Source organism: Camarhynchus parvulus, chromosome 1A (assembly GCF_901933205.1).
Source record: "Camarhynchus parvulus chromosome 1A, STF_HiC, whole genome shotgun sequence".
Taxonomy (NCBI): Eukaryota; Metazoa; Chordata; class Aves; order Passeriformes; family Thraupidae; genus Camarhynchus; species Camarhynchus parvulus.
This window is the reverse complement of record NC_044586.1, coordinates 50,574,098-50,597,507: the sequence shown is the minus strand read 5'-3', so window position 1 is coordinate 50,597,507 and position 23,410 is coordinate 50,574,098. Positions and strand designations below refer to the sequence as shown.

The 23,410-nt window shown below is 39.4% G+C and overlaps 1 protein-coding gene across 10 annotated transcripts in view; it reads right to left on the bottom strand.

The window, feature by feature from the left end:
• PLXNB2 (plexin B2) overlaps positions 1–23,410 on the bottom strand; it is a 251,912-nt gene that overhangs the window by 164,942 nt on the left and 63,560 nt on the right. For all 10 annotated transcript variants that reach the window (XM_030961143.1, XM_030961139.1, XM_030961142.1 and 7 more), the window contains one exon: positions 4,581–4,765. The gene's annotated coding sequence lies outside the window, so the exon portion shown is untranslated. The remainder of the gene's footprint in view (positions 1–4,580; positions 4,766–23,410) is intronic.

Sequence of the window (23,410 nt, the reverse complement as noted above, 5' to 3'; positions counted from 1 at the left end):
AGTGGCTTTCTTCTTCCTAATAATCCCATCACAAATGACAGATATGTTATCAGTCATCACTGGGATTTGACACATTCTTAATACCTGTCATGACAGCTCTGAAGTCTGTATGCTACTCCATTGTATTCCAAAGCATTTGCAGGAGGTAATGGACACATCAAATACAAGTCAATGGCTCTGCTTTACTGAACTGCTGAAGGCTTGCATATAGAAGGAGATGCTTAAAAAAGCCTAATTGTGATTATTCAAAATTACAGACATAGTAATTAAGTATAAAACAGTATATAATGTGGCAGTGGATTGCTGTCCCCAAACAGAGTCTCTCCTGGTACCTTGGGTCTCTGTTTTACTTTAATAGAGAACCTAATGCAGAAATGAGGTGCAAGTCATGGCTAGAACCAGAGTCAACATCAAAGGTGGACGCCTGAATTGATACGAGGACAGTGCGAAGTGTGTCACTCACAGCAGCTGTCAATGCTGCCAAGGAGTGAATGTGAGTGCAGTAGAACATGATTTTGAGAATTGTCTCCCTGATGGGTAGACAAGGAAAAGACAGCATCTTACCACTGAGCAATAAAGACAAGGAACACCAACTAACAGCTCTTGTATGAGTCCATCGCTAATGCCTGTTGATTTCTGTGGACCTCTTAATACAGGTAGTTTTGTTTTCTTTTGTTCAAGCCTTCAAAAGAGCTGCAACAGATACAGCACCCCACAGAAAAAAAATCAATACAGACCTCTCCAAGCAGATAAATTTTCTTTTGATCAAATTCTAGTATTATTTCAGGTGACTCAGGTAATCTGTGTGTAATACTTTTCAGGCACCAAAAAAAAAAAAAAAACCCAAACAAAAAACCCCCCAAAAAACTGTAACATTTCTTCCAAGCCTTAAACTTGCAAAAGCTTTCTCTCAGTTGAGCCCAGCTGCTGCAAAGCATCATACAGCTGCAGTCTCTGCCAACAGCGTATGAGCTGCATGACAGCAGTGCGCTCTGCCATTAGTAAATGCAATGGCTTGTTGTTCTCAATGCATTTACAATTTTGCACAAAAGCAGAAAAAAACCCACCCCCAACAAAAACAAAAACCCCACACAGATTAGAGACAAAGCAGTGCTGTGTAACTCAAGGCCCTTTCAGCAAGGCGATAAAGCCAAGGCAGAATTGTGAGCTGGAGTCAAAAGGAAGTGTCCCATTGACATAATGAGCTTTGGAGCAGGTCTGCAGGGAAGAAGACAAGCAAAACACATTCAGCCACCTAAGTGATTTCATGTCCTCTGGACAAAATTAGTTAACGAGTATGTTGTGCTTTAAGAGTCTTGAGGCATTGTTTGCATCTACAAGAAATGGATGAGCAAACTGGGACTCCTTACAATGCAATTTTATTTAGGAGAGATGCAAGACTAAGTTTTGCACCTATCAAGCACTTGGGAACAAAGTGATGGTATTTAGAGGGGTGGGAATATTGTTCTCAGGATGCAGCAAATCGTATTCCAGGGATCTAAAGCCCTGCAATAACAGCACTGGTCGAGTGTAAGCTCATCCTTCCAGCAGAAGCACTTTCAAAAAAGCTGAAAGGTGAAGTTTACTTTAGTAGGCTTCTCACCAGATCGGATACTGCCCGTTCTTGAGTGTGAAAACATACCACAAATAAACATGGTATCACATTTTCTGATGATGATCTTACACCAGGGCCAATTACAGATTAAATTTGTACTGTGAGCTGAGCTTAGGTTGCATGGAGGCAAAATCATGGCAGCACAGTCCCACTGAGAAGTCTCCCAGCAAATATTCCCTTCTGGCTTTGGTCCAAGGAGCATTACTGCTGCCTACCCTCCGCAGTTATTCCTTTCATATACCCTCTCAGCTGTAAGCAAATCAACATGCCAATCCCTTGGGACACATGGCTTAGCTTATACTTAAGACTTGCCATTCTGCTTTGTGCTTTGGACATTGATTTCCATTGTCTCAGCTATCACACAACAAAAGGGCATTTAATTGCTGTCTCATTTCGTCTGGGGGAGAAGAGGAGAACAACTTTTTCCAGCCCTGATTGATGGCAGCCATTAGCACCTCCTAGCACAATACCGACTTACTAGAAGCATGATTTACATGTGAAGTTCAGAGCCACACAAGTGAATCAGATTTGCAGCTATGCTTACTTGAACAACTTCAGAGACAAAATCTTCACATGAAATGAATTTGCAGAAATGCTTACACTGGCCACCTACTTATAGAGAAAACTTCAAAGATGAAGGAGGTTTGTTGAGACCTCCTAGAAACAAAAGAAAGTTCAGCAGAGATCTCAAGAGTTTTTGTTTCACTTGTCAAGTGCTCTACCATGTAGGTGCTTTAACGGTTGTAAAAGGGAAAAAAACCCCCCAAAAACACCCAACCAAGATGATTTATACTTATTTACATACATTTAACATTAGGAAACACTTCATATCCACTAGGCATCAAAATTCCCAGTTGCATACTATGAAAGGCAATGCTGAAGAATCCCATAAACTGTTTTCCCTTTTTTTGTGTGAGCATTTCTATTTTCTTTGTGATGGAGGAAAGAAGAAAATTAATATCCACATTTAATATCCTCCATGTTCTGGAGAGCAATAAGCCACAGGCCTTGGTGTTCAAGCCAAACTGCTGATAGTGGATTTTTAGTACTCGTCTCATTTTATTAAAAAAGCAAAAGGATGCAAATCACCCTTTCAAAAGAACAGAGCTCAAGACACAACTAGATTGGTGAAGGCTTCTTGAAATAGCACCTTTAATCAGTCCTGTTATGTGAAACTTGCAGTAATTTCAGTAAAATTTGATGTAGTTTGATGCAGCTTATCAAAACACCTAATAATTGCAAAATATAAGATCAAGCACCTTTTGAACACCAGACTTTCCAGTCAGACATAGAAACAAGCTGAGGCACTAGGTATTATCAGACACACCTTTTTACATTTTTTGGAAGATTTACCACAGGAGGGGCAGACTGAGAAAAGCTGACTTTAAGCAAGGCAACGATGTACAGCCAAACACGCAAGCACTCATGTTGTCTCAGCTGTGGGAGCACTAGCCCTGGCCAGGCAGAGGCTTTCTGAAACCATGCTAGCTATACCCACAAAAAACCACTTCTGACTACTTCCAGAACATATGCTCTGTTGTTCACATAATTGGTTTAAAATTCCACAGCAAAATTACTCTGCAATTACTTGCTTTCAGTGAGTCCACTTCTTACATTGGCATCCCCCACAGGACCCACCTTTGTTCCTCAGTGATACTCATCTTGCCTGATGTGCATTTCTAAATAAGCTTAAATAGTGGCTATTTCTGTGTTATTTCATGCTTTTCCTTACACTTCGAAAAAACATGATTTTAGGTGCATAAATGAGTGTGTAGTGGCAGAATGCACATTTTTTGGTTTAGAACAGCTGTTTTCAGCTCTTTTCATTTTTATTCATTCTGCAGCACATATGCATAGGAAACTGTATTTTGATTCTTCCTTTCCCCATTTGTTTTTAAGGGAAAATAAAACGTAAAACACAGAAGCATCCAAACCAAGCAAACAACACCCCCCGAAAAAACCAAACCAAAACAAAAAACTACTAAAAAACCTAAACAAAACCCCTCCCAAACTGGCATGAGTTCAGATATTCAACACTAGAACACACTTGTTTCCTTAACTTGGCTCTTCCTAAATTTTGCTTTCCCCTCCCACCATTTCCTTTTTCTTTGGTGCCGGGCAGGAGACACGTGTTTCTCTTGCTGGAAAGGCTGAGTGTTATATTCCAAAAAGTTAATTTTATGGACAATCATTACTGGTAACTGTGAGGAAGCTGGCACGCAGGATCCCAGAGTCTCTCCTTCCCCTCCAGGCTTGTGCCAGACTGGAAGCAGAGCTCTCAGTGGCAGCGCCTCCAGGAGCATCACAAGCACCAAGAAAGCTGCCAAAATGGATTTAAACCATTTTGCAGCTGAAGAACAGCCCGAGAACCATGTTTGTGCAACCCCTTTATCAATCTTGCTTCAGATCTCTTTGGCCACTTGAGAATAAAGAAGAAGGTTTTACATGCTGGTTCCGGAGAAACCTGCCAAGCCAACACACGCTAATCAATGTGAACAGGTCCTGGAAAAGAAGTTGATCAAATCTCTCCGATCATCCTCAGGGTCACAGTCAAACCCATACACCTTGGAGATTCAGGTCAGCCACACAGCTGCTCAGCATCCCCTGGGAGACTCAGAATGTAAGTGCAAAATTAGGGCAAGCACAGCAGTAGGCTGCAGCGTGTTGCTGGCAGAGGCACAAACCTGCTCCTCTACCCAGCACACCATCTATAAATAGGTTTATGAATACACAACCTCTGCCAAGCTATTCTTGCTATTTTTTTCCTTTGCTAATTTTTAATGCCTCTTGCAAGACTGACTCCTAGAAGTTTTATCTCCATTAGTATTAATAAACACTTATTTAATGCTCCGTCAGTGTCTGAAAGTCTTGATAAATAGCAACAAATTTGTCTAGAAAACCAGAATATGATTTTGCATTTAGAAAACTCAATTGTATTAAAAAAAGAAGAAAAAAATGAGCTTACCTGAAAACAGAAAATTCACATGAAAAATCCGTGTGCACTCCACAGCTTGGGAAATGAATATGCACTTCTGGGACTTCAAGAGGAGACAGGGCGGTGTCAGTGCTTGCTCTTGTTCAGCTGTGCTCCTGGGGGTGCCAGCTGAGCCCCAGAGCTGAGCCTTGGGCTGTCCCCCTCACTCTTGGCACCTGGAACAAGAAGAGAGGTGCTCAGCTCCCTCTGCACAGGAGCAGCACAGCGTTCCTCAGCCCAGGCACTGCGAGGGATGCCTCCACTGCCCGACTGCTGCACACACCGCCCCGGAGCAGGGAAGCTCAGTACAGAGCCCTTAGTGACAGGCATGGCTCTCTGCTCCTCTGCACCACAGGTGCCCTCTCAAGATACCCTGGGGACACACAAAGTACTGGAAAGCTATCTGCAGAGCATCCTAACTCCCTCACAGGGACCACTTTTCTAGATAACAGATAACAGCAGCCCCATAACAAACCTGCTAAAGCCCAGACTATAGCAAGAACACCTTATGGTAAGAATTTTGTTTTGAGCTGACAGTTTTTGGGTGACCAAACCAGCCAGGACTAATTTCTAACAGGGACATTAACCAAGGACTTAAATTACCTTGTACTTTCATCTGGTATCATTCTCTTGCAACTCTGTTTTTTCCCTTTCCCTCTCAACCCTTACATATTTCACCATCCATTTTCAAGGATGGATGACTAAATGAAGCCCTTTATTAAGGCTCAATTTTCAAAAGCAATGTCACCTTCCAGTTTCCCTTTGCTTCAGAAATTAGCTTCTAGGGGCATTTTCTTGAAAAGCCTACATCTATACTTATTTAAACTTTCTGGGGAATAATTGAGTATGGAAAGTAAGGTTTAGCCTGATTAAATTTTTATTTCCATCTAAAAATAAAAGGAAATGCATAGTAAAGAACTAGGAAAGCTTGAGCCTCTCAATTTTTGTTTTAAACTTCTGAAAGATGAAGACAAAGGAGACATATTATAATAAATTTTTTCCTTTCAGAATTCCCAAGAAACTTATGAACATATTCTTAAGTTTTGAGCTATGTAGAGTTGACTGCTAAATGCTTGATGTATTCTGAGCTAGCTGATCTTACTGGCCCCAATTTGAGCCATAGGACTACACGACCTCTGGGGGTCCCTTCCAAACCAAGCTATCCTATGATTTTTTCCAAAGGGAACGAAGACTAGTCTGTGCTTTTCAGAAATATAGCCAACCTGTTTTTTTCATGTTTGCCACCACTTCTACTATATGCATCTTCTCCCACAGGGAACCTTTCAACAGCTGAAATCTATACTCATTTTATATGTGAAAACTCTTCAAGTACCAAAATGATCAGAAATACCTTGTCACACAAATGGAAAGGATTTAATGCATTTAGGTTAAACTAGCCTGGTAAGAAAACTAAGAGAATGCATCCAAAGTCCTTCGCTAGATAATACTAAAGAAGGAACTGGGGGTATGAGACAGGTGGTGTTTCCTGTAGAAGAAACTCCAGCTTTACAGTAATACATTTTCTAGCTATGCTTCTGAAGGCTGGACACAATTTTTTAAACCAGCTCTCATGTCACATGGCTGTCAGCCCTGTCTGCAGTGCAAGCAGTGGGATCCCTTGCACAATCCACACCTCTCCCTGCCAGCATCACCCTGCAGCCACAGCTCCCTGTGCCAAGGCCCAAGGTCACACACAAGCCCCATCTCCTGTGGATCATCACACGGCCACTTCCCAACCTCCAGCTGCCTCCATCGTGGCCCTGTGTCAAACCTTTTAGTGGCCAACAGCTTTACCCCACAGTAAAAAGCTGACTTTTCAAATAGACTCTTGGAAGACATACATTCTGAGGCTTTTTCCCCCCAAAAATTCTTAAGCATGTGTGTTTCTTGATTAATACTAAACAAAAAGACCCCTTGTGCAATGCAGTAAGATCTTTTTCTGTTTCTCTGTGTACCTGCTCTCAGCAGAGAGGAATAGAGACATTATTTAATAGATAAGATGTTCAGGGGATGAAGTATAGGAATTCCAGTCCTAAAATACCATAAAGACAAGATATTAAAATAAAAAAGAAAAATAATTTTTCCATCATTAAGGTGAAGGAATGCCATACAGGATTGGAAATTTCTCCTCAAATCTAAGCCTTATTCCTTTTGCTCTGACCCTTCTGTCATGGCTGTCTTCTCCCTTGCCCTTCTCCAAGGGGAAAATGTCTTCTCTCCTAACCCCAGCAACACACTTGCCATCAGACTCTATCACTGCTTCTGCTGCAAGGGAGCACTGAGACAAGAAAGGGGTAATCCCCTTAGAAAACCACTCATATGGGTCTACCCTGCAAGTGGATACATATTTTTTCTTTCATTTTTCAAGAATCACAGGTACTTCTCTATTCTAATAAAATTATTTCAAATAAATAATTTGAACAGCACACCACAACCACTTTTAAAGTTGAGCCTTAGACTCAAACAGATTCTAAAAGAGACTGTTGATAGATATGAAGGGCTTTTTCTTCAGCATGCCCATAGTTTGCTTCAAAGCTCATTGTTTAAATGGGAACAGTTGACATGCAAAGTCAAATTTAAGGATCCTGGGAATAGCTGTGCATGACGGGCAGCTGGCAGGCAGGTCCGCTGAAAGGATGCAGTTCTGCACACGAAGTCACAAGAGTAAGATTCCTAATTATATGCAGTAACCAAGGCATGGAAGAAAAAACAGTTCATCAGTTAGCATCCAGCAGCACAGTGAGGAAGCTTTGTTCTCTTCTCTGGAAAGAGGACAGTCGATACTGCTCATATCAAAGCCTGGATCCACAGCCCTCCAGGCTTAATTAGAAAATCATGAAGAGTACAAAATGGCATTGGATACAAAATGATCATTTTTCAAGTAAATTTAGTGGAGTGAGCACTCTCACATTTACAATCCACACTCCCTTATCCACCCTTTTTCCCTCGTTAATGATACAGAGTTGGCTGCAGATGCAACAAAACCTGTCAGCAACTGCAGGGTGTCCTAAAGCAAGTCTTGCCTATTATTCCAGCTGTATAGATGAAGGTCGCTGACACTGCTAACACCTCTGACATTTTATAATCAATTGCCAACATTTACAGAGGAGAAAATACCACTAGCTTTGAACACACTCAGAAAGAAAGAAATTCTTCTCAATTAATTTTAAGCTTGCTCTCTCTGAGCCAAAACATGAAACATGAGGCAACCTAACAAGTCAAATATTACTGAGATTGTTTCCTGGCAGCCAATGCCATATTCTGTTTGTATATAAACAATTGTAGTTTATCCATCTCTTCAAAACAACTGCAATATGAATCATTATAAGGACAACGTCAAGAAAACTGCCAAATACTATTAGCTGAAGAAAAATAATAATTTAACTTTAAAAGCAACTGTGAATATTAGACTATCAGCATGTTGCTAACACCAAATATCTATTGGTGAAATCTAGTATTTTGTGGATTAGACTCTTGGAAGATGAAAGGGGATGACTTTTACCTATACCTTCACTGCTGCTAAAGAATGATGAAGCTCTTGCCATACAGTGCACAATCACCTCATGCCAGCTTTTCAGAACAGGAACAGAGATTACTGCCTTTTAAACTAGTCTTACATTGATTTTTAGCCAGCTACAATATTCCACTGCTATAGCTAAGCATGGAGGGCTAAGGAAGAGATTTTAAAACAATACTTTGTAAAGGGTCCACAAGTCCTGTCTGATTTATAAACTGTCAATGTGCTTGATGAGTTCAGCAGCTGAGAAGCCCTGGATCTGACATTATTGCCCTTACTCAATAGCTCAAAGCAATCATTTTAAGTTAATACCGGGCCTCAGAGAACATGGGGATCTCTAACTTAAGACCTTCTAAAGATCTATATTTGGTCAAATTTGTTGCTCCTGACAGTCCTTTTCACCCTCCAGCTCCTAATTCAAACAATCAGTCCACCCTTGCTTTTCACAGGAGCTCACTGCTGTACGTTGTAATATTTGCATCAAATACAGTTGCCAAAGGCACTCTAATTTTCACTAATAGTTATCATTAGGAGGGGAAAAAAAAAAGTATTTTTGTCCAAAAAGAGCCATTTCCTGATGTTTAGCATAGGAAGGATAACGGTCACAGGCAGCATCTTGGCTCAGCAGGCAACAGTAGTAGGTGGTAAATGAGAGTTCTGGGGAGGGGACAGATCTTTTTCCAGGGGGGAGAGGGGGCAGTGTCTGCTAAAGGAGGCACCCTGATGGCAGTAGATTTATGCATCCACTCTTGTCAGTCTAGGAGGAGGGAATCATTATGCAGGGCCAGCTGCAGGGGTGTGCACTGCTGTCGGGAAAAATTAGAAGTCTAGCAATGAACTAGAAAGAAGGGAGAAATGACAGAGTGAATGAAAACTCCATGATAAACCCATTTAGGCTCTCTTCACCCTGGGATGAAATATGAAGCATAATCTCTTTGGCATATATGCTGGCAGAGAGTCAAACAAATATGCCTAGGTGCTTTCAGGCACACAGCCCAGAATGTGCAATGACAGCCTCCACCCAAAGGACTGTGACTGCCCCGGGTATGGGGCAAGAATCCTTCCTCAGCAGGTCAGCTCAGCCCTGGGAAGGGTCACAGCACACTCGGATGCTTTTGGGAGAAATCTCCTCTGCTGCCCAATGCCTTCTTGTGCAAATACCTTGGAAAGAAAGCTTTTCCATTTGAATACCTTGGGGGAGTTTGAGGGGTGGGCAGAGAGAAGATATGACCGGACTATAAAAGAGTGAAAAGCACCCAAACGAAGGGCCTGGTATTTCACCCTTATTTGAGAAAATGATAACTTCCCAATTTCATGTGGCATTCCTTCCCCTGGGAGAATTTCTGAGGTGGGGAGGTCTGCATAACTTCTTGCCCTGTTTAAGGCAGAAGTGTGTTTGTTCTCCTGTGTTAAGACATTCAGAGATAAGAAATATTCCAAATATTTTTTTATTGCGCTTGGTTATAAAAAAATACGGATATTTGGTCATACTGCTATCAGAAAAAAAAGGGAATAGGGAAAGAGCAGGCAAGGAAAGCAGTGCTCTTCAATACACTCCCAAAAGCCCCTGGTTACAATTCAAGCCCCAAGCCTAAGAGGGAAAGTGTTTGGTAGCTTTTCCTTCTGCCTGTCCTGCCCACTGTTCAATCCTAGGGGCTGGTGAAACTCTTTCTGGAATGCTAATGCCTTGCTGAAAGCCAGAAGGTACAAAATGGAACCTGTTTGGAGAATGCTTTCCTGGGAGAAAAAGGGAGGGAGGGATGTACTTCAATACCTTATTTAAAGTTACACATAGGGAACCATAGTGTTAGGCATATTTTTACCAGGCACAGAAGAAATACATTTTGCTCAGCATGCTATCATTGTAAATTCTGCCACTGTATGTCCTTCAGTGTAGGCTCTTCGAGATACAGATTGATGAGAAAGGTTTGTTCAATTAAGTGTGTGAGAATCAGGGAAAACAAAAACAAACCACAAGAAGTTCTACTGTAAAAGTCCTTCCTTGTACTACACAGCACATTCGGAAACATGGGTAATTATTTAATTCTTTGTAAAATACTTTGACTCCATCTGCCTTTTTAAAGGCAGCTCTTCTATAATTCTTCCTAGTGGCATCATCTATCAAGTGTAAAAAATATTTATGCTACCAAGTGTCAGATTAAGACACCACTGACCACATTGTAATATCTGGTGTGTTTTACAAGCATTTATACCCTGTGTAGGTCTAACAGCTAAAAACACTGCAAAAGCTCAGAAGTACATTAGAAAAAATCACTCCAAAACAATGTTGATACATTACTTCATTAACATTTTGAAGGTGTAAATGGGGTACTGAAGTGAAGAATGGGGTCTTCTGATAAAGTAAATGGAAGATATCTACGTGCATGAAGGCTCAAAGAACATAATTCTGAAGGCCACTGTTTGATCAAAGTTTTGTGAGAAAACACAGAAATAAACCACGAGCTGTTACAATGAGCAACAGAAATAAAACTGGCAAATTCCTAAACTACAAAACTATATAACTGTCAAAGTGCAGAAAATGCTTCTTACAGCTACATGGTTATGTTTCACTTTTTTTTCCTAAGGAAAGTAAGGACAGGCAAATGTATAATTTTAACATCAATTCAGGAAAAGCTTTAATAGTAAGAGATCAAATATATTATGGAAAAGGGAAAAGGAACACAGTTATTTATCTGACTTGAAAACAGCACAGTGTCAAGTTAATTTAAAATTCAATTTCAGTTTAAAGCATTACAAGGAAGAAAGAATCCTATGTATCATAGGCTGTAAATTGAAATCCTAGCAAAGTTTTTGTCTGCCAACTAGCTGTGTATCAGCTATAAAGCCAGATTGCAGGTGCTTCTTTTAGGACATTGGGCTGCAAGGCTCATATTCCGACAAGTTTGTCATTTACTATTCCCAAAGGCATTTTATTTAAATTTTTTTTATAGTCAGTTAGTTAATGGAAAGCTGGCAGTACAATAACCCAGAGGTAATTTCAGCAAGGCGCAGTACGTGATGCAAAAGCACAGAGGGTCCTACCCTGTGCAAGTCACCAAGAAGGTGCACATTCATATAAACACATCTCTTATAAAAGCAAACATGCAAAAGCAGTTTGTCTGCAAAAACGGCTTTTAAGGCAACAGGAATTTAATAAATAAATAAATAAATCTTAGAGTTGTTTCCCCTTTCTAGAAAATATATCTGCACAAAGGTGTTTCATTTAAACTCTACACAAAACCTTGAACACAATGGTTTGAGGGAAGAGGCAGGACAATCCTCCCAGTTTTCTGAGCTGAGGGATAAACAAATCTGATAGAAAGGACATTTAATTCACCCCGAACTCCCAACTGAATGAAAGCCTACTCAGATTTGGTACATATTATTAAAAAAGTGACTCAAGGACAACCCCTAGACTTCCAGCTTCAGAAGGTTCCTGCAAAGTGCAGCAACCAGTCTGATCAGAAAGGCAAATTCTGCTCGGAAAGGCAGATTCTGCTCCTCAGCTACCAGCCACTAACAACCCAGCTGGCCAGCAGACAGGAGCAGGGCTGGAAGGGCATGGAAAAGCTGCACCAACAAAGAAAATAAATGTATATCCCTGACCTCTGCGCCTCCAAAAGAAAGGCAAAGAAAAGCTGCCATTTACAGCAGCTGGGCTACTTTTATTTAGTCACATAGGCCTTGAACCTCCTTGTACAAACACTGTGAAACCTCAAAACCTTGCTGAGGGAGCAGATGAGCACCTTGGAAAGCTTAGTTTTGTCAAAGTGGAATTTAAGGTGTGTGCAAATTGGTACTCAGGAAAGGGTAATCTTTGAGGACATGAATTTATCTCCACTGACATATCCACAGCTGGGAATCAGTGTGAACAGCTTCCTCATGCTGATACATTCCACTTCTTTTTCAAATGGAAAGATGTGGAAAACATTATTAGAGGTGATAGCAAAGTGTTTTCATACTGCAGTAATGGCTTTTATCCTATCTTTGAAAATTACATTATTTTGTGTAAATTTATCATATATGCCCACTATATAGAGTTACATTCATTTTTCATAAAATAATAATTTCTAAAAATGCTGGAAGATTTACAAACACTAAGGAGGGAGGAATTTGATACAGCTTGAGATGGGAAAAAAACCTTTTGCCCTTAAATATTTTTTTAAAATACATCTGGGCCCCTTCCTGCTCCCACAGCAATTCATGAGTCTGTGGTTATGCCCCTCCCCACTCCCCTTCAACTCCCCACTTAAACCCTCACCATTTAAATGGCTTGTTCACCTTTTTGCCTTACCATGCATTTTTGGACTTACAGCTCCAAGGTAAATTTCGAAAAACTTTTGCTGGCATTTAATAATATGGAAACCACCACCACTGCACCAATATTTATACACATGGAATTACAAAAATATACCATTTACTCTAATGTACTACTCTTTCCCTGCTTCCTACTCTAGCAGAAAACAGAAATAGGTTTAGCAGCAATAAGGAATTGACTTAGGATATTTTCACTATGCAGTGCCCTAGTGAAAAAGGTTTACATCTGAATTATGCAGTGTCCCTTGCAAAATGGCCAAAACAAGCCTCAGTTTGCTTAAATTTTTGGGTAAACTAAGAATAACTGTCTTAAAAACAAACAAACACCAAAATAATCCAAATTTAAAACCATGCTTCATCTTTTACTAGGAAAACCAGGCCACAGCACAGGGATGTTGCACACAAGAGGACACAATAATTGCTTTCTTTCCAAGCTGTCCCTGACACAGCATGTGACTCTATTCTAATGCTACTTTTTAGTAAAACACTTTTTGGTTGCCAGATGTTGCACAACCCAAAGAAGGAGGACTGGGAACTGTAAATGACAGCTGCTCCAAGATAACTTGCCTTGGACTAAAGAAGCCTGAGACTGGAATGTTCCTCACATGATGGAGAGAGCCTTCTGTGCAGGACCTGAGGCTTCGGATTTTTACCAGTTTGATGGAGTTTGGGAATTCAAGTTTTACCAGACTCTGTAGCACTGTCTGATACCATTTGATTGTGATATGGGCCAAACTAACTAGCAAAGGTGATCAGAGATGGTCGTAGACAGACATGACCACAGGGTTTTCATAGGAAGGCTCACAATGTAGCATGGAGTGGGTAAAAGGATTAAATCCTGCATCAAACTCCATCCCACTGCACATGTAAGAACAAACAGTGGTGCAGCAGAAGACCAAAAGCAGCCTAAGACTTTACATTTAATTGTCAATCATTTCAGCTTGTAAAACTAAAAAGAGATTGTTTTAAAATAATTTTAAATGTTTCAGTTTTCCCCCTTACATTTGGTTTGCACACCAAAGTGATAAAAAAGCTTCAAATATTCCAGTATTATGCAAAAAAATTTTAAAGTATTGGTAGTACTTCAGAAAAAAAAAAGAAAAATATCTCAGAAAACCCAAAAATATAATCAAATTCTTTGAAGGCATTTTCTGTTCCTCTAAGACTTTTATAATAATTGGTGAGCCCCTCATTTAATCTCTTATCATTACCGATCATTTCTAAATGACTGAGATTTAGGATACACTATTTTAATACTAATGGTGTACCTAATGAGATCAGATTTTTAATAAGATTGTAGGCATTTATATTAGAGAATGGCTTTGACAAAAAAACAGGAAGGTAGCTGTATATCATTAGGAGTGAGCCTGTTCAGATCATTATAATCACATTTGATATTCTTTTTTTATATACCATTACATGGTATACGTGAAAATCACACAAATATATAAATCCTTGATACTAACACAAAATGCCTGCAGGTCCATTTATATCTCATTCTCAATATATACACAAAACTTTCAGTAAAGAGATGCTATGGAGGATAAACACATGCCACTTGTGATTAACTTAACCAGATCTAATTTAGCCAGCAAAAACGTTAGCTACTTCCTAACTTGTTTATTGACCGCTATCAGAAAAACAATTCAACATCCATGTCAGCACTGATATTCTAATTTTAGTATTATCACTTTTTATTCCTCACCTTGTCTGTGAAATACATAATTATGAAAAGTAATTATCATCTCACATATATATATATATATATATATATATACACACACACATATAGGTGTCAATAACTACTACTAAAATTCTGCTGCTTCATTTTTGTGCAGAATTATATCTAGAGCTACTGCAGGTTGCCAGTAAGACTGCAGTGTGTCCATATGTTAGATTATACACCGCCGAAGCGAGTGCTGAGGCACATAATCTTTCAGTATTATAGCAATTTCAGGCTTGGGCTGATTTTCCTATAGAAATACAACCAATTAGTATTCAATTTTGAGCCATACCAGAAACACTCTTTCAATAGATTCAAGTGCCTTGATCATTTGCAGCAGCTCTTTTGATGTGACTAACCTGAAAAACATGGAACAGACAAGTATGCTTTATTTCTGTTCATTCCTGAGTTTATTGCCACTCCTGTTTCTGTGCACTTCCCTCCTTCACTTGGGTCCAGTCCAAACCATCCAGGCCTCCCAGGACAGGGAGGAATCCTTGACCCACATTTGGAGGTTAAACTTGTGGTGGGCTTCTGGGGTTTAGTGCAGGCAGCATGAGATCACCTGCACTGCTGCTCTTTCCAGGCTGATGACACTGAGGTCTCTGTATAAAGTACTGTTTGTTCAGAAAAACAACAATGTGAAGAGAGGCCTGGCCATATCAGGGAGTTAATGGATCTGCATGGCTCACAAGGAGTTATGTGCCTCCTGCATGAAAGCCCCGGAAGAGCTTCCCTGGCTGCCCAGCTGAGCCTTGAGACTGTGCCTGGGAGATGTCATTTGCTGCAGATTGAAGTCCTTTTACCACAGTCTACACAAAGGTAGGAAACATCAATAATTCCTCTACAGGAAAAACTGTCTTTAGAACCTACAGTGGTAATTTATCACTTCACCTATTCAGGCTGGAGCACAAAGCCCAAGAGAGCCAAGAGAAAGAGATGCACATGCAGTCAGTCATCACCACAATCCCTGATGATGCTGTGTATCTTCAAATCACTTGCTGTTGTCCATATTGATTTGCCTGCTGAGGGAACCCCTATTCTATACCTATAACCCAATTGTTCCTGCAGAGACAATTGAAAGGGAAATGTAGACAGAGTTCTGTGTGTTCCCAGCAGAGTCTTCCAATAAGACTCCGTCCACAGATTTAGTCAACTGGGTACCTATTCAACTTGCTATCTCCAAATTAAACTTCTTATAAATAAGACATGAAGGATAAGAAGTTTTGATCCAACCAGAAAATATAATTTGTGTCAAAAGCTTGTGTTAGTGCTAGTTGCCATTAAACCTCACAACTACACTGCAAGTCAGCCTGAAGAGAAAGTGTCCTTCTATTGCCAGGTATTAGTCAGTTCACAAATATGGTGTGCATAGGAATAAGAAAGTTAATGTACAGGATCAGTGCCAGGATACAAACATATTATGCCTACACATTGTTATTCCAGTTCAAACACTCTCACCTACTCTAGTTCTGAAATGTATTAGCTTCACTTACGAGTAAATACAATGTAATGAATACTAATAAATAGACTACAAATAAATAAAGATGAGGTTTTTTTTGTCTTTGATGGGGAACTATTACAAGAGACTTACGTGCAGACAGAATGGCCATTTCCTAATACAGAATCCATCACTGTCACTTAACATATGACTCTCTTGTAATGTTGTTTTATGAGAGAGAAAGTCAAATAATCTCTTTTGCTTTGATGAAAGCATGAGGAAGTTGACTCAGAAAAAAGCAGAGAATAATCTGTTTAAACAGCTTGGGTCCAAAGTTGAAAATTAAACAAAATCAATAACAAATACAGGCCTGCTGTATTTGGAATATGGAGAATTTGCCTTGAGCATGAAATTTAAAAAAAAAAAGGATGAAATGCTACTACAAAAATATTTCATGCCAGAATATTCTATATGTGAGGTTTTTGAAGACCCTAATTTGTTTGAATTTACATGTGTTTATTCATGTATAAATTGATGTAATACACACTATTTGATAGTAATTATGTAGTTTAAGAAGGTTTTGGCTAATCTAGAGGTGATGAAGAACATCAGGGTAAATTGATATTTATTAGAAAAGCAAAGAAAGAAAAAAGTGAAAGCCCTCAATGTGTTCCAATTATTTAGGCTCCACTCTTTGGTGATACATTTCTGGCACATATCTATTCAGGCCAGGTATTTATCTGAGCTAGTGATGTGTTCAGAGGGAGCACAAAAATGCCTGCACATCTTGGGTCACAAAAAGATTTTTAAGAAACTGGCCATTCATATCTTTGGAGAGGGGTATTCAAAAAGTCCTCTCTGCCTTTTTAGAGAAAAAGCAAAAATGTGCAAGTTATGTTTGCAAAGTAGAAAAGATAATTCCTTCCCACTCCATCCATAGAAGATTTGGCATGAGTACTTACACAGTAGTATTAGTAAGAAAACTCACATAGAAGACAACAGAACAGCTTAAAATTGGATTTGAATTTGGATCACTACAACACATCCTTCCTACACCTTACTAGCCAAAGGTGTGAAGAGTTGAAAAGAGAGTAAATGTGCTGTCTTCAGTTGATAAATTCAAGTATTCATGAAAGAAATCAAAACCTAAAATCATCACTGCAGGCTTCTGAGAAAAGATATTAAATGTGCATGAACCTTTTCTACACAGACAACCTGCAAAAACCTCCCCATTAACCTGAGATCTTCTGAAGTAAAAGCAAACTCAAAACCCCCAAAGCACCTTTCAATTCTCAAAATTATTTTTCCATAATAGTCAGAAAGAAAGACCAGGAACAGTTCATCCAAGCTTAGTGAAAGCAGGCAAGTGTTACAACTTTATAACATCCAAAGTGTGCCTGTGAACATAGTTTATTAAATTCTCTTAAAATGCAGAATTACTGTAATCATAACAAGAAGAAGCATGTAGCACAAATCATCAAATTTATAACTGACGTCCTTTCACCATCTGAGAGAAAATAGCTTTTCAGATTTTTTGCTTTTCTTCTCAGCAATCCAAAATAATGTCCCTCAAGGAACTGAACGAGTGAAAAGGCCAAATTTTTCCAGAAGGAAGATGGAGGATAACAACATATTAAGCTGGCCAAAATAAATAGTTTCAGATTCTGATTCATCAAGCAGAGTACTGTGAATGGTATTTTTATCATGCTGTAGCAAAAAAACCCTCAACCCAAAATCACATTTCTTGAAAAATATTTGGTCTTCCTATATATTTAGAGAGGCACATTTTGATCTGCAGTTCTGTGAGCGGAGTAACTTTAGGCCTTGTGATTCCATTTGTCTCGGAACTCAAAGTGTTTGAACAAAACCCATGACACTCACCTGGCCAAGGGTTAAAGCAACCTTTCACAAGGAAGAAATCAGCCTTTGTGGTTCTTGGGATGGCTTCAGGCCCATAAAGAAACAATTGCATTACGCCCTAATTACTGCAGCTGACTCAATGCACAAACTGGGATCCCTCTGAAAGCATTTCAGAACATTTTGTAATACAGAAAATTAAGGTGTTGCATTATATTTCCCAGACCTGACAGCAAGTTTTTTTCAGAGCTCATTTAAAGTAGAACCAATATAAAAAGGGAGGATCAACAGGCATGACAAAATTATGCAGAGGACAGGACATATGGAGAATAACTTTCAGCTATAATAATGGACTGCCGTGTATGACTCTCAGAAATGGCAGCACTATGCTCCTACTGCTCTATTTTCCCCTGCAAATTAAGTAAATTTCAGTGAAAAAAAATGTTTGTTTTTTACCCTCACTAGGTAACACCACTGTTATCCTTGCCTCCTGGTAGAAAGGAGCAACACCTGCAGCAGATGACCTATAAAGTTTCCCAACACTCCTGTGAGGAACAGTATTTTATTTTTCAATTTGGTTTATCCATAATATGTATCTCCATCTTCCATAGCGATGGATAAGGAGTTTTGATCAAGCAATTTAATACTGGGGAAAAGGAACTAGTATTTTATAGGTTAGACATACACATAAGGACAGAAACATACAATACAGAATTATAGGGAAAATCTGCAGTTTCCCAGATTCATATGTATCCCTTTATATGTATTTTTCCTGTGTGTGTACATGTACGTTACAGATATGCTAGGAGTAGCAACACTAACTCTACAGGGTCGTATCTCTTTCTCACAGTGTATATATTCCTGGAATTCAATCAATTACAAGGACAAGCAAATATCTACACTGGTCGGTAGCTGCTCATCTTTGAGGCAAGACATATATATTGCTGGCTAATGCCAAAATAAAATAATAAGGTCTATATATTAACTCAATATAAAATAAGGTTGGGAAACACTTGCAATAAAGTGACACACTGTAACATAAGCCACTATTTCAATTTCCACACCAGCCTGCAAAGTGATGCAGCCAAGGAGCAGGGATGCACTTTTAGCAGCCCTGCCTAGTGGGCTCCATTTCCCTGAACGGAGCAAAGCTGCTGCCAGGGAGGGGCAAATGCTGCAGCTCACCCCCCGGCGTGTGCTCGAGTCTGGGAGTCAGAGCCTTACACAGGAGATCTGAGTCAGGCCTTTAGTAGAAAGCAAAGGCAAAAAGCACTGATGCACATTTCCAACCTCAACTGCTGGTTCTGCAGCTGCAACAACATAATCCCTTCTCCCATTTCCAGACCACTATCTGGGAGCCTTGTCTATGTTTTGGCATTCATTGCAAAGTTTTCATTCCAGTTCTGTGCACAAAGACTTCCCATGATGTACTTTATTTCTTTACACCTTAAAAAAGTGTCTACCTTGATCTTTTCAAACCACCTTCTCTTCATCTACAATCCAATTCCACAGCAAGCTCTGGACAAGCCCACTCTGCTTATGCCTTACAGATGTTCCTCCTGGGCAAGCACGCTTATTTATGGATTGCAATGCAACCCTGTAGCATGGATGTAAACAAATGAACAACCCACTCCTTCCTGCAAAGACACATGAAAACCTAAATTTAGTTTCTTGTCATGAGAACCCATCAGCAGTTAAACTATCCATCTTCATCATCATAATTCAACAGCAGGCTTCTTTTTGTACAACAGCATGAAAATAAAGCTGCTGGTAACGATTATTTTGATCTATCTGGCAGATAGAGCACAGCATATCCATTCAGCCAGTGCACTGAACTCAGTATTCCTGTGGTCAGAAGCCCTTTGACTCCTCTCAACCTCTACCTCGGTTAAATTTCTCTTTTGGTTTCTCCATCATGACTGTGGGGCAGACAGCAAATGCATTTGCCTCCCCAGGGAGGTTTAGAGCACAGCTGCTTCGTGGTGACGTGCAGGGGAAAACTTGCTCTTTTATATTTTTCCTCTGCTCAATCTCAGGCCAGACACACAGGTCATCTTATGTACACAGGATTTTAAGTGGAGGCCACCAACCTGTCTGATGCACGTAATTAAATTTGTTTTACAAGCTTGTAAGTAATTAAATATCACTTCTCAGACTGAGATTTTAATTGTCTTGAGTTGCCTGACAATAGCATTTTTCTCAATCTAGTTTGTTCCCAAGTAAATGTGAAATTTTAAAGGAGCTACCACTGATAATTCTACAAGAACTAAAAAGCAACAAAAAATGTTCAACTACTCATAGCTTTAAGACAATAATTATTAAGTATTCCTAATAAAAGTTTCAAAAGTGATCCAGATTTTCATCAGCTTCTTGGTAATGGAAATGTTAAAAGACAAACACAGAGCATTTTGCCTGTTTTCATGATGCTCACAATAAACCCTGAGGCAGATCTGAACCACAGATCCATGGTTTTAAATCCAAATCCATGTTTTTCAAGTCAGAACTACATCTAAATTACCATAAGAGTATCTGTAGATACTTTCTTAATTTGGAAAACTCATTAACTGTTTGGTTACGTAGAATAATGAAGCCTTAATTTCAAGTATTATCGTAAATTATTCTATTTCACAATATACTAAGCATCATCTTAAATTTTCAAAAACCTACAAACTCCCTCGAGGAGTCACTACCACACAAACTTGTCAGATGCAGGACAGAACTCTTCTCAGGATCTAAAATGCAGCGTACAAAGTAGCCAGGTATGTACTTGCCTCCATTGCAATGGCACTTACGCAGTCACACCCTTGCAAAGACCATTTAAAGGACATAACCACATCTTCAAAACTTAAAAATGCAGTCTGTTTTTCTCTGTAGCTGTCTGTATTTGACCCTAAATAGCAGACAATCCACATTAGGTTTTGGAGAAAAGAGCTTGCTTTTGTGCAGTCAGATACAGAAGAGAGATACAGATATGGCTTCCTACTAATAAACAGGGTCAGGGCTGTACTCCAAGCAGGCAGATTCTCCTACTCACTTGTACAACTGCCCCAAACTTCTGTCGAGCCATGGGAACTGTTCCCAAACTCTCTAAGCCAAAAGAGGAGCGGGGGAGAACTGCTTGCTGTGCAGTTACCCCATGTTATATGGGTGGAGACATAAACAGATATCTCCTTTAGAGTCCCTTGCGGGGAGCATTAGAGTCATCCCTTCAAGATCCTTTGAGAAGATCAATTCATGCCTTTGACCTGGAATGCTGTTAGAAACAGGATTAGGATTCAATGACAGGGAGTGGTTCTCACAGATTTACACCAGAACAACCAGGCCAGTGCACATTTGCAGAAGACAAAGACAGAAGTACAGGGGCACCTTAGAATCTACCAGCAATACAGAAACTTAACTAGAAGCTACATAATTACCTTGCTCCTTCTCAAAATATTGAAAGACTCAAAATATCCACATGTCCTGAAAAAGGCCGCAGAATTAAAGCATGCACATGGGCAATAAAGCCCATGAGGTTTGGTAAGATTTGTATAAACAAACTCTTAGACATGAGACTAAAGAGTTTAGAAGTTGAACATGCAAAAAAGATGCAGAAGGGTATAATCAAGGCCAAACACCATCTTGCAATATTAAAAACTACAAGGTCATCTGAAGTCAGTTGTGCAGATAGCAGCTCTCCATGAAGCTACCATCTGTGTCACAAGTTGAAAGTTAAAAAGAGCTCATCAGAATCCTAGAATCCTAGACTGTTGTGGGTTGGAAGTGGACCTTGAAGACCATCTAGTTCCAACCTACCTGCCAGGGGCAGGGTCACCTTCCAGTAGATCAGGTTGCTTAGAGCTCCATCCAACCTGGCCTTGAACACTGCCAGAGATGGGGCATCCACAACCTCCCTGGGCATCCATTTCCCAGTTCCTGTGCCTTTCCACCCTCACAGTAAAGAATTTTCTCCTAATATCTAATCTAAACCTACTTTCCATCAATTTGAACATATTCCCCCTTGTCCTGTCACCACATGCCCTTGTAAATAGTCTTGCCCGACCTTTCCTGTAAGCTCACTTTGGGTGAAGTGAATACTCACTTCCTTCTCACAGGAAGGACACAATTAGGTAACCCTGAAGCCTCTCTTTTCCAGGCTGAATAATCCTAATTCTCTCAGAATTTCGTCATAGGAGATGTGCTCCATCCCTCTGGTCAACTGAATCACAAACTGAATTTTCAAAGAAAAATTGACATTAAAATACAGAAAAGGCATGTGGAGCATTCAATTTAGATGTTTGTTTTGGGGGGAATTTGATTAATTTATTTATTTCAATTTTTTTTAAAAACCCCTCATTGAGTATGAGTCTATCCTTCAAAACTACAGTATTCTCACAATTCTGTTAAATATTTTGTATTTCCCTTGTGAGATTTAATGATGATATATGATTTAACTTCCACATGATGTGATGAAGGGAGATGCTATGTGTTTCTCTTTCCTTATTCTTTTCTGTCTAGTTTTTGGATGTTTGACCACTTGTGTGCTGTCTTGCTCTTAGTCTCAGCATTTATAGCATCCTGACCTGGAGATGATATTCACAGAAGGGAACAGCTAAGAGGTAATTGCTTTAAAACTACACAGGGGAGGAAAACAATCCTACCTTAAATAAGCTATTAAAATCCTACTACAAACTCCTGGACCAGCAGCACCAATATCTCTTAAGCACCTGCTAGCTATTTAACAGAGACAGTTAACCCAATACTAATTACTCAAACTACCTTCTGTTCTACAGTGAAGCTCAGCAATTGTGGTGTGTAGTAGACTCAAAAACCCAACACTTAAATTACTATAATACTTCAGAAAGAAGTGACATATCTTCACGGACACTGTTGCAATAATGAGTGTATGTTTACTATGTAATTACTGTCTTTCTAAATCCCAAAGGAACAGTATGTGAAGTAAAGTATTATGTAAAGTATTAACTCAATTTTAAAAAATTATCTGAATGCATACTGAGTTATAAGCCCCTAAAAACTCTTACTTACATTTCAAATATGTGTGTTTGACTTAACCAGCTTATAACACAATAAAGGCAATCATTATGAACTGCTGACTATAAAAAAAAATCCAGTCTGTTAAATTATTTTTATTATGACAATTACAATTATTTCTTTCATGGGGCATGCTACCAGTTGTGCAGGCCATGGTCTGAACAAGAAACAGTGTCAGTTGAAATACTAATGCAACAACATTCATCTGCAATTCCACACACATGCACACGCTGGGCTTCAAGTATTGTACAAGATATGCTTGAAGCTGAAACCCTGAAGATGGTTTAAGCTCACCATCAGCCTAAGTGAGTAATTGATGATTATTAAGTATTTACTGTGATAAACACAAAAACCCCCAGCAAGGTTTTCTACTTGGCCAAATCATACACATGGTTTCTGCAGTTTCATATTTATAACTGCTTCTCTTTGAAGTATCTCTGAACTAGCCTGAGTTCTCAGGTAAAACTTATGGAAACTTGTGAGAACTTACTCATCCTTCTGGTGCTTTTCTGGACTTATAATGATAATTAAGCCATTTCTAAGCACTCTCAAGAGGAAAACAGCCATGGCAGCTCTTCTCTCTTGCCCAATCATTGGGGAGAAAAATGTATGGAATGTGTTTAACTAATGCAGTTGAGCAAAACCCACTTCATCATCTTGAATTACTTATTTGTAATGAGTTACTTGTTCAACACTGGCCAAAATAAAGTTTATCCACTTATAAAGAACTGATCAAGTCAGAACTCTTAGAATTCTGTTGCAATACTGTTAATCTCTTATTGTTAATTCAGAAAGTTAAAAGAAAGGAAGCTGATTTTAATTCATTTAACAGAATCCCAAAGACAAGATTGTTCTGTTATTAACAAATGCTTCAAAGATTTTCTGCCAGTCCTGTTTCCTCTCCAGCTGGGAATAAAGTTTTCTTCCCTATTAAT